The sequence below is a fragment of the Apodemus sylvaticus genome, chromosome 15 (assembly GCF_947179515.1).
Source record: "Apodemus sylvaticus chromosome 15, mApoSyl1.1, whole genome shotgun sequence".
Classification (NCBI taxonomy): Eukaryota; Metazoa; Chordata; class Mammalia; order Rodentia; family Muridae; genus Apodemus; species Apodemus sylvaticus.
Window position 1 is genome coordinate 77602206 of NC_067486.1, and position 12509 is coordinate 77614714.

The following is a 12509-nucleotide window of genomic DNA, read 5'->3' on the forward strand; positions in this document are numbered from 1 at the left end:
AACACCTAGCTGGGCTGTTTCCTCTTCCAGTGAACATTTCGAAACCTTTCTCCCCAGGCTGAGCACACTTGAATCATAACATGCATCAATCAGCTTGTAATCATTCATTCAGTCATGTGTACCTCTGACGAGTTCTGGATGGAAGAAAAGAATAGAGCTTATTTGTCTATACCTAAAGCGAGTGCTGTGCACGGCAAACAGCGGGAACTCAAGATTTATTGAATGAATGAACAAAGGTAAGGATTCTGAGAAGAGAGGAACAGGGAGGAATTGGAAGTTTGTCTGTTAGACACTAGCTTCCAAGGCCCTAGTGGTTACCCTGTGTGTGTGTGTGTGTGTGTGTGTGTGTGTGTAGTATATTCTTTAAGTAGGTGGTCTCTTATCAAGCATTGATTTGATGACTACATTTTCTAAAAGAAGAAGTCGTTTACGCAGCACCTCTGGAAGATAAGTCCTTAATAATATCAACATTCAGTTAAAACTTACAAGTTTCAAAACACTGAAGATAGCAAGCTAGTAGGCCACCAATCCCAGGCCATGCTATCAATGGGTGTCTTCAACCCTGCTCCCAACCAGGTAGCAATCATAAGTGGCTATCACAGCTTTAATGCGTAAGAAGGAGAAAAAGAGAAACCAAGCATGACTCAAAATGAGTCCTACCAAAAAGAGAAATGGGCAGACATAAGCCTGAGGCAAAAGCCACACTACAGCCCCTCACGGCCCCACCAGTTCTTCCATTTGTCTTAGGGAAATTGTGAGAAGTTCCCTCAAGCCCAGTGAGAAGAAACTGTTCAGTGAGGCTCCCCACAGACAAAACTAAGCATTTCTCAGATCCAAAGGAGGTGGGGGGGAGGGATACTGGCAGCAAAAACACCTGTGGGAGGGTGTAGAGAAAGAGGTAAAGATCTACCCCCACTCTGAACTGTACCCCAACAGCAGCAGGACTGTGGGCAAGCCTCTGGCCATGGCTGAACCTCGGTTTTCTTCTCACCTGCAAAAGGGAGCTATGGTGTCAAGATCCCACAAGACCTCAGCTTGCTGTCAGGATTAGGTGGACACACACACACACACACAGTGCCTAATGAGAACCAAGAACACATCAAAACCTGTGTCACGTTTTCCTCATCAAACTAATCCGAGGCTTATACAAAAATGGCATGGTAGGTAATCTCTGCTCTAACCCAGAGGGCCAGTCAAGCAGAGGGCTGATCGTTACAACTGTTAAAGCTGGGTGAAGGGCGGGCTTTCCTGGTAGAGTACTTGCCTTGTATGCCTGTAGCTCCAGCCATGCAATGAAAAAAAACAGTAGTAACATCAGAAACACTGTGCTGTGAAAAAAAAAAAACTCTACAAACTGGGAGACAGAAGCAGACCATATGGAAAAGAATTCCACAGTCATCCTCCTGGGACACATAGTTCTCTCCCAGTGACCAGGTTTACTGGTCCTCTAAAGCATATATGATATAGTCATTCATGTGAACATAATTTATGGATATAAGGTCCGGCTGAGCTGAAGTCAATGACAGAACAGTGGAGGGCTGCCCAGATGCAGGGGAAACTGCAGCCAGGCCTCCTTGAAGGCTTTGATGCTATTCCACACTGGCCAAGTAAGTGGAAACTGACTTTGCTGTCCTCCACTGGTCCCATATCCTCAGTCCCAAGTCTTTTGCTTCTTCCTATACAGACTCCCTAGAGTCCTCTGTTTCGGTCGGTTCTGGAGACACTCCCTGGCAAGGAGTGCACACTGCCTTGCAGCATAGCTCACTCCCACACTGGGCCGTTCTGTTTTCTTCCCCAGTCACCACACCCAGCCCACCCGTTCCTCAAAACGGTTCTCTTTTCCACAGCAGTCACTCGGTGTGGCTCTCCCGTGAGAGGGGCCTTTTGTTTTGAATTCCTGTGGAACAGAAAGCCTCAGGAGGCTGAGGCAGGCGGTTATCTGAGTTTGAGGTCAGTCTGGTCTATAGAGTGAGTTCCAGGACAGTCAGGGCTACACGGAGAGACCCTGTCTCAAAACAAAACAAAAACAAAAAACAAAATGAAAGAAAGAAAGAAAGATGGAAAGAAGCAAGGTCTCGCTTCCACATCTATTTTCCTTGCCAGTGTGTCATAAGCCCATCTTCCAACAGGCCACCTCTGTGGGTAGAACCTAGGGAAACCTTCTAAAGGATCTGAAACAACATGGAGTAGAAAACCTCCTACTCCAGAGCTTGAGAACAAACATCACCTTTTCTCACCGCCCCCCCCCCAGCCTCCCACCCGTCTCCATCCTCCCCACAAGATCCCCAAGCCTGATTCTGAGACTAGAATCAGCCTCAGAAAGTGCCACGGGCTGGGGGAAGCTGACCGGCATCACTCAGTGCTTTCACTTGCAGCTGAGGGCACCCAACCAGGTCAGGCTAGTTCCAAAAATATCTTTTCATCCAAATACAGCCTCTCGGTGGTGAGCTGGGCAACTACCAAGTCCAGTTTTCCAGGCCTGGTCCTCAGTGTCCCTGGTCTCACACACTGAGGTCTTGCCACCCTCCCCAGAGCTGGCTCCCTGTCGCTCACCGACCTTGGCAGCCGACTTCTGTATACGCAAAGTGCAAACACTCAAAATATATTTTATGAAAACAGACAAATGTATCATGCAGTCAAAGATCAGTTAAGTAAATATATTCAGAATACAGACGGTGGTGTAGCTATGCAAAAATAGAGCGAGCACACGCTGCTTGGGAGACTTCTATTTCATACAGCAAACTAAAAAGATCCATTTGTAAAGTGGCAGACGTGATGTAATCCATAAACTGAGTTTGTAAAGTACTTTTGAGCCAGGCAGGGTGACACATGCCTTTGATCCCAGATCTGGGGAGGCAGGTGGATCTCTGTGGGTTCAAGGCCAGTTTGAGTCACAGGCCAGTTAGGGCCACACGGTGAGATCCGGTTTCAAGAAACAAACAAACCAATTGTATAGGAGTGACTACTTGGCAGAGGAGCTGAAAGGGTCTTCCTCCATCAGTAAAAGGAATCACTTTGGAGAAGTGGAAGGAAGGGCTAAGCGTGGCTTAGTGTCCGCTTGCCTAGGATGTAGTACCCAGGGCTCGCTCTCCGGGGCTGCAGGCAAACAAATAAATGGACTGCGGGAGGAACAGCATATAGGATGGAGCCTAATTTTTTGTTATCTGAATAGCATAAAGGAAGTTCCTTTATTATTCTTGTGAGGAAGTCTCTTAGACTTGCATACAACTTTTATTTGCTATCAGAGCTGGGAGGGGGCAGGAAAGAAGCAACAGTTGAGTTCCTGGCATGTCATAGCCAGTGGTGGCATGCCTCTTGCCCTAAACTGTGCTTGTCAGTAGCCAGGGGCCACACGTCACCGGCTAGGCCTGGGAATGACAGGGGTCCCAGTAAACTGGGGCTTTAATTTGACTGACCACATCTGACTCTCTTCCATCTTGGGTACATCAACCGAAGACACCAGGACTCAACAACGCCAGAGATCAACAGGGCGGCCGTCCACCCCTTCTCCTAACAAAAACGAGCCTCAGAACACACGGCTCACAGGATGAACGGCAGAGCCAGGGCTCTCTTTGCCCTCTCCATGAGACGAAGCTGGGGGCTGGGAGGAATTAGAAGAAGAGTGACAAGCAGACTGTGGAGGTTACCTAGACATCTGAGCGACCCTGGGCACACCACAAGAGGAAGTGCAGGATGGCGAGTGTGAACGAGGGCTCTCAGCCTCGGGGCCCTCCCTCAATCCCTATGAAACACTGCCTGTCAGGAAGAAAAGCGGGCCTTAAGTATGTCGGCGTAACTAACACTGGCCCCCTTTAATCAGTAATCAACCAATTTTTTGTAAATGTGCTTGAAAAAAGTCCACGTCACTTGCCAAAAACACACAAATGGTAAGAGGTGTGGCTCTTGCTCAAGTCAGGTCTCCTGACTCTGAGTTCTGTGTTCCTTACACTCCCCTTATCTCTTCGGGACATGGCATGACCTCTGTATTTGACCAATAAAGCTAAAAAGGTTCCCAGGACTGCTGTGCCCTCCCTCTTTGGCCCCGCTCCCCACAAACTTGAAAGGTTCCATCCATAAGGGCAAGACAAGAGGCAGGCCCCAAGCCAACACAACTCAGTGCCTTAAACATGCATCATTGGGCTGAGTGGGATATTTATGGCTAGGCTGATAAGATGTCTGGGGCATGCTTTATAAGTTAGCATGGGTTGAGGCAGGGTTATAGGTCAGCCATGCATTTTCATCAGGAGTGGACAAGAAGTACAGGACTCACGGGTACACTTTTGATGTGGGTTTGAAGTTTTCCATAACAAACAAAATGAAACTGCATTGTGCAAGCGATTATTTCTCTCTTGACTTGCCATTTGGATGACAAGAGTCAAGTCACCATTTAGTTAACCTTCCGTAAGAGCAAAAAGCCATATGCTGCTTTCACTGCAAAAAAACCCATGAAGGCCAGAACGTCTATTAAAGAAAATAGCTAACACTGAGGGCTTAAGCAGGCACTGCCCTTTCACCTTCAATATCCTCTAACAACTGCCCTGTGGAATTAGGCCCTCTAGCCCCATCTCACAGAGAACAGTAATTGATACTAAGTACTATTGAAGCCTGCTCCTTTAACATAACTGTAGCCATTTTGTATTCAGTCTCCATTTTGCTCGTAAGGTGAAAAGTTCAGGGTCTCAGACTCTACTTCCCAGAAGTAACTCCACTTTCCAAGGTCATCCATAGCTGCTACAAATAACCCAAAAGGTTATAGTTGAAACACTTGTATCCTGTTATCTCAATGTACTTAACTCCCCAGTTCACAATCTGTACCTTGTCTCTTACTTCACCTGGGAACAATCAGGTCAAAGAATAGCTGAGAATATTGTGTCTAATTAGCAAAAACTGTTGTTCTACTTCACTGCCTGCCTTCGAACTTTTGAACCTGACTTTTCCTATAAAAAGCCTGCCCTGAGGACAGACCGGGCCACGGTTGGGCTCCAGAGTCCCTTTTGGGGCCCTTTTTGGGTGTATGTTTAATAACTACTCTTGCTACACTGAGATCAGTGTTGCTATGGTTTGTGTGGGATTCCTGAACCCCAACAAGTACGAGTAATTTGTCCACACTTACACAGGCAGTGAATGGCAAGCAAGAACTCAAACTCTGAGTTGCTTGGGCTCCATGTTTCTAGCGCTCTTTCACGTGAAGACTTCATATGTACTTAGAGCAAATCTCCCAAGTTTCCTCAACAGTCATGCCTTTTACAATGTAACACAATAGTTCCCGCCATCAGGCTCCACCATCCCGGCAGGTATGAAAGACCTCCCATGGCCTTCACTGCTCCAGGCATGCGAGCTTGTCTCCTCTGTGATCAATAGCATGTGACATTTCTCTCTCGTCACCCATGTTCCCTCCTTTAGACTATAAGGCTTTCACTCAGTCTGTCAAATGAGTGAATAAACGACCCTGGGGTTGCTTACACTGAGCATTTACAGAAACTTGACTATTGCGTTTTCAGGGGTCACAAAATCATAATCCATAGCTCAAAAGCCATGACAGGATCCTTCTCCCCCTACTGTATTTAGCAGTACCTCTGGATTTCTCAAAGAAAAACTGGCTAAGATAGAGGCAGGGGCTCCACCCTTCACACGCCCTCACTGAAACAAGCATTGAAAGGGTCAGAGCCCAAGAGTACATGGGAACTTGAAGGTGCTACGCAGCTGATGTTGTCAAAACTTTATTATAAAGTGTGAAATACAAAAGCTGTAACTATATGTACAATGATTCTCAATTATTTTGAAAAGAAAAACAAAGCCATAGAGATAAATATATATTTATATATTAAATTTATATGTATTTATATATTATATTATTTTATGTTTATATATTTATATATTTTATATTGTATATGATAAATTATATATTATTATATAATTGCATTTGTTAATATAATATGGTATATATTATATAATATGCATATATGAATATTTAATGTATATATTAGTGTTGCACGTGGGTATATAGAAACACAACTAAAGGACCACAAAGTTTGAGAATGCATACAGACAAGCAATTAAGTATATATAATATTATATATACTATGTTATATATTATTATATTTTGTTATATATATTATTGTATATTATATTTTATGCTTACATTTCATGTAGTATATTATTATATTATATATTTTATATTGTATATCATATAGTATATTATTAAATATTATATAGTATATTATATTATTATATATTATTTTGAAAACAAAGTCATATATATGTATACACACATATGTATATATGTGTGTGTGCATATATATAAAAAATTTATATATAAAACCGGAAAACTTTGGTTATAAAATCTGACATGACCTTTTCAGTAATTACTTAGTAAAATCATCTCTAGTATGTTAATACAGAGCAGTAACATTGCAATAATATGTTAGTGTTGCGAGTGAGCCTATAGAAACACAACTATGGGAGTCAGAGTGCTATCATGAAGTTTGAGAATGCATGTAGACAAGGGGAAAAAAATCGTGTTTCCCTAAGCAAGTTCTTCTTATCCAGGAATGCCACACACTGCACTATGACCCACGCCCCTCAGACTCTAAGGCCCCAGCAGCAGCATCTGCTTCCCAGGAGAGCCAGGGCACAGACTGACTGGCAGGTTCACTGGGCAAAAACAGAAAAAAAAAAATGGAGCCCAAGAGGTTAACTACAGTGACTAGCTGGGTGTCCACTCTGTCTTCAGACTTCTTACTGTCCTTTGCTTTGCAAATATTCACAAAACAGCTCCCCAGGGCAAGAGGGAAATGAGCCACTTGGCAAGCCAAAGAAAAGTGATCCCCCACTACCTGCAATACTCCACACCAACCCTGCCTTCTGCACCCAGTCCTCTGCTTGAAAGCCAGGCCTGTTTACATCCTTTAGGATTTAAGATTGTTGTTATAGCAACCTAACTTTGACTTTACTCTGGGGTACCAACAACTTGTTTGATGCAACACCTTCCCTTTGACGCAAAAAGGGACACTGAAAGCAGGGGGAGTGTGTGTTTCTGTGTGATTGGGAGCAGGTAATTTCTCTTCTTGGGTCCTTAATTTTCCCACGCGAAAACAAAAGGACTTCATTACCGTGCGGAGGAGACAACCTCACCTGGCTGGGAACAGAAAGGGCAGAAAGGAATCCCTGTCTGCAGAGATTGGTCGGCTGATAAGAATTACAGCACTTCCACTTCGGAGACTGGAATTTTGCCGGTCCAGAGGCTAATTACTTTATCTAAGGCTAAGTTCTGGTCCACCAGAACAGCCATTTCCTGGCCCATCCCCCACCTCCATCCTACTCCTCCCCCCACCGCCCCCCTGCCCCTACCCCCAACCCTGCGCTGAAACTAACAGCTTTTAACAACATATAAAAAGCCTTTTAGAATCTATTAACTTGGCAGGAAACTAACTTCTACCAGTCTAAAAGCTAAGAATGCCACCAGATATAATCTTGACCTTGTAGAAAAGCTCACCAAACGTTTGTATACCTGCCTCTCTGACCTACTGGCCGATGTATTTTAAACTTTCCTTAATTCACGACTTTCTCTGCTCAGTAAAACTAAACACTCCAAGAAGCTGCTTCCACGTTGCAACATAGAGTTTGGGATAACCTACATCTGTTCCCAGGCCATGGACACCTAAAGTGTGTATGTGTGTGGGGGGGGGGGGGGAGAATAAACTCTCCCCAATCCTTAAGAGCCGTGGTTTTTTTTTTTTTTTTTTTTTTTTTTTTTTACATTGACATTACAAAGTTAAACAGCCTGGAAATGAAGGGTAAGTAAACACCTAGGAGGAAGTAAACACATCTAGGCGGTGAGGGGATGGAGAGGAAAGCTGTGGACCACAGCTAGCTAGCTAGCTTTGGAGCATCTGACCTCTATGTTCTGTTCCTGTTCCTCAGCTAAACACAAAAAGCACAGTTACTTCCACGAGACCTATAAATAATAGATAAATTAATTAAATAAAATCGATGAAAACAACGCTTTGTTCTCTAGTGAGGGGCTCAGGAGAAGCCGGCTACAAGAGACACTTTCCTCCCAGCGGGGCTGATGTCAACAGCCCCTGCTTCTGCCCGAACAAAGGCTTCTTAGCGCCGGCAAAACATCTAAGCCTCTCCGGTTGGCCCCAGTTCAACTTGCGAACAAGGGAGCAGCCAGGAGAGCAGAGCAGAGCGAAGTTAGGAAGCAGGGCAGGCTGGGAAGTGGGGAAATGCTCAATCTCTCTTCTCCACTCCACAGAGAACTCTTGAAAGACATAATGGGAGGGTGCACTTTCCAATTTGAATTATTTTCTTTGTTTCACTCCGCTCTGCCTAAGGCTACTGCCTTTTAAGCCAACCGCAGAATCCTCTGGACGCCGGCCGAGCAGTTGGAAGACCCACTCTCAAGGGGCTGAACTCTCAGACCTCAGCTTCCTGCCGGTAAAATGAAAGGCTCCCTAACTGCTGCCTGGACCTTTTCATTAACAATAGTACACGGTTGGAGGCTGTCCAGTTCTCTTAAGAGACAGGTTAGTCTCCACAGGGACTACTCGAGGTGAAGCAGATAGGTAAGGTGCTGTCACTCCAGCACAGGTCGCCTAGGATCCGTTCACCGCCCTCTTCCTGTCCCCAACTCATCCTCAGGGCTCACTATGCTAAAAGTCCCGCTGCGTAAGCAGAGTGACCGTAAAGGGGAAGGCACAGCAAACAACGGACCTACCTCTGCGAGCCTCCCCCTGCGACACGTCCCCGTCTAGATGGGGGGCCCGCGTGGTCTTGTGTGAAGAGGAGCCAGTGACACCTGAAGTGTCTAGACACAGGGTGCTCCCAGGCGAAGAGCAAGAGAAACCCAAGACCTCACTGGTGGATTTAGTTAAAACGAACTATTCTTTGAGCAAGCTAGGGAGGCGCTCGAGATTCCCCAGCAGAGGCAGTCAACAGAGCACAGGGACAATGGTGTGTCAGGCACGGTCTATTTTAGAAGGGTACCCTACAAATCCTTAGTTCAAGACACACTCTTAAGAAAACCTCGGAGGCTTGGTGAGGGCTTGTTCATTTCACCTCCATACCGGTGCCAAGAGGTGAAACCTATTTGGGGGTGCGGTGGGGGTCTTTTTGTAGGGCGCTTTCTCGTTTGTATTTTCTTTTCCTTTGAAAATCTACAGGTTTAGTCCGACCTTTCACAGGTCACCGTAGCGAAACGTCTCTCGCCCCCAGCAGTAGGTGGCCTCCAAGCGCCGCAAGCGTTGGTTTGGCTGGAACAATAACCTGTCCAAATGAGGTTCAGCCCGGGGCACACGTGCGTTTGTTGTGGTGCCTGTTCTCCCACCACCACCACCCCCGCTCCACCAGGCTTGGTTTCCTGGTCTGTTACCCTAGTGGACAAGATCTAAAGAGACCCTCACTCCTCAAGGCAACGCCTTACACAATACAGACGCTGTGGTGTAGGTTCCTGCGTCCCCGCACACGTGGATTTGTTATGGGTGCGCAGGCTGGCAAGCCGTGGGGGGGGGGGGGGAAGGACAAGGAGGTGCCTCCCCTGGACCGGCGACAGACATCTCCAGCCCGGGGCGGCGGCTCCTACTCGGGCAGCTGGGGCTACCTCTCAGCGCACCCCTGCACTCCTCCTCCCGGCCCGTGCCGCCCGCCTCTCCCCTACTCACTTGCAGCTCTCTCAATCGGGAAGGCGGTGGCGGTCGCTGAACCCAGCGAGCGCTCGCGCGGCGCGCAGCCCGATTCCCTTTGTTAGGGTCGGGCAAAGCCAGGGCGGCTCCCCTCCTCCAAAGCTCAACTCCACTCCTCCAGGTGCCTCTCGCCGGGCCGAGGGAGAAGAGCCCGGGACTCAAGCTCCTTGAGAAGGGATCTTCTCGGAAGCAGAGAAGGACCGCAAATGTGGGTACCGAAGACCGGGAAGGAGGGAAGAAAAGCCCTGCAGACCGGCGGGAGGAAGCGCCGACTCCGTTATGCAAATAGAGTCGTTAAAACTAGAAAAGTGCTCTATCACACCGGTCCCAAACCATCCTGGCCCTCTGGAGGTCGCTAGCGAGCAGGCTCAAGGTTAAAGGTGCCTACTTAGGGCTCCCCATAATGCAGGGAATCTTGCGGTCGGTCCACAAAGAGCAAGCCTGGGGGCGGAGCAATGCGGCAGGCAAGGAAGCCCAAATGCTGCCTCCACCCCCACCCACTGCGTGTCCCGATGGATTGGATTCAGTGTTGTCTGGCGAAAACGCTCTTACCAGGGTGCTTGTCCTGGCTCTGCACAGGGTGATCCTGATCAGGCAAGCCATTTAACCCCTGTGAAAACTCAAATTGTTATGTAGAACACACACATCTTAGACTGTAATGTTTAAAGTTTAACAAAAATCCCCTAACATTTTGTGTGGCCTGTACGCAGCATTGTCAAACTTTTTTTTTATTTTCTGGAGCCCCGCGACCTGGAACTTTCGCAGCAGGTATGAAGAAAGGCAGGCCCGGGCTACAATGATAAAGACAGATGGGTACCTTCCTTCCCCTGGGCTTAGGATAACAGTACTGGAGAGGTTGGGAGGAAGCATCTCCGTTGAAGTGGAGAAGCAGCCTGGCAGCCTAGCAGCCATCTCTGATTACCCACAGACCACTTCTGAAAGACTGAAAACTTTCCAGTTCTCTGTAAGTGAGCTGGAAGCAGGCATCTGGCCACCCCTTCAGTCTTTCATATCCCAGAGAAGAGAGATTCGACGACTTCGTGAGGCAGTAATCACATCCCAAATATCTGACAAGCGTCCACCTTTGTGTTGGGAGAGGAATCAAATAGAACTCCAAGAACGCAGAAAATTGCAGGTCTGGGTTTTCTGTGTATCAAAATGGCCTCTACGGTAAGATTGCTTGAAGCCTGCACCAGAGCGTTCTCTTCAAGTCCAGGTATGCACTTCCCACCACCAACCTGGGAAAGAAAAAGTTGCATCCTCCTCCCGAGCACCCTTCTTTCAAATTGTCTTCCTCCATCCTCTGATTCTGAGCCCCTCTGCTGCTAGTCCTCCCCCAGCTGCTCGTCGTCCTCCCCCAGCTGCTCGTCGTCCTCCCCCAGCTACTCATTGTCCTCCCCCAGCTGCTCTGGAGCCAGAGGCTCGAATCAGAAAGTGCCAGACAGTGAATTCAGTTCTGTGGCCAAGAAGCTATTTGTTCTTGGGCGAGTTCCACAGTCTTTCTGGGGCATTCTTTTCTCTTCTGCAACATGGAGAACTAGAGGATAGCACTAGTGATCATGTTTACATGAGATGATTTATGTGGAGCAAGTAACGTAGAGTCTAGCCTACTGAGCATGCTCGTAATAAATAGCGTACTCCGCTGTGAGGGAATGGAAGCAAATGCGGGCGACTGTTTCTACAAGGGAGCTAACTGAAGGTGGAAGACTTTGGTCTACTTTAAGAGGCCATGAAACGATTTGTATGCATGGCGCACAGTGCATCCTTGTGATTTAGGTAGATTCTTCTGTCGCGGTTCTTGAAGATGGACGCAAGAGCAAGGACTTTCGGTGAAAATCTCAGACTGGCTTGGAAGCTGACCGCCATGGAGGTCGCTTAAGCACCTGAACTGTGACACTGACACAGGAAATGAAGAAAAGGCATCTAAACAAGAACCACCAAAGGCACAGTGCTTGTTGCAGTGTTATGCTACAACGAGGTGTTAAGCCCACTTGGGGATGAGGAAATGAAGTCACCCCGGCCCTTGAGGAATCTCAGTATCCCTCATATTCATTGAGAGCCTCGATCCTTTCTTTCAACCGCCCTCTTTTTCAACTCAAATTAGGAACAAATAATCATGCAGTGGGAAAGAGATTCTTAACATGGGGCACAGCCCTACTCTTAGGTTCTGTTTTCTATCACTCCAACCAGTCAATGGGGGGAGGGGAGGGACTCACTCTGGGTTTTGAACTTGCCACATTGATAATACCCACACACTGGCAAACCTAAGAAGAAGCCCATGGAAGGGGGAGGCATCTGGGAGAGATGAATAGACATGTAGGGATCGTCCCATAAAAATCGCAAGGGGCCTCACCGTCTGGTGGCTTTGCAAGGTGGCTCTTTCATCTGTAGGGCCTTCTGACTTGTAGTGAGAGACAAAATGTTGAACTATAACTCAGGACTATAGAGCTGCAGGCTACAGGAATGTAGATCACCATGCTGGTCGGGGGCTATAGAGCTACAGGCTACAGGAAGGTAGATCACCATGCTGGCTGTTTTCCTTAGAAGTCCACATTCCGTAACATCTGTTCCCACCATCTCAACGTACTCTCCATTCCTGTGCTGAAATCTCAAGTGAGAGCATTAGGAGATGAGGCCTTGGAGAGGCAGATAGTCAGGAGGGCATGAGACCACTTACCAAGGAGACACTGGCAAGTCCTTCTGCCACGTTAAGATGAAACTAAAAGGCACCAGCCACAGACAAGATGCCTGTCCTCACCAGTTGCCAAAGCTGGTGTCACCTAGACCTTGGGCATACTAGACTTCAGATTGGTGAAGAATACA

At 47.2% G+C, this 12509-nt stretch overlaps 1 protein-coding gene across 4 annotated transcripts in view; it reads right to left on the reverse strand.

Moving 5' to 3' along the window:
• The window catches only part of St6gal1 (ST6 beta-galactoside alpha-2,6-sialyltransferase 1), a 131144-nt gene extending 121048 nt beyond the window's left edge, over positions 1 to 10096 (reverse strand). For 2 of the 4 annotated variants that reach the window (XM_052158510.1, XM_052158513.1), the window contains exon 1: positions 9666 to 10095. The gene's annotated coding sequence lies outside the window, so the exon portion shown is untranslated. Of the gene's footprint in view, positions 1 to 8722; positions 8857 to 9665 lie in introns of those variants that run through there. The other 2 variants (XM_052158516.1, XM_052158512.1) reach the window with 2 other exon arrangements.
• Between the last annotated feature and the right edge of the window lie 2413 nt (positions 10097 to 12509).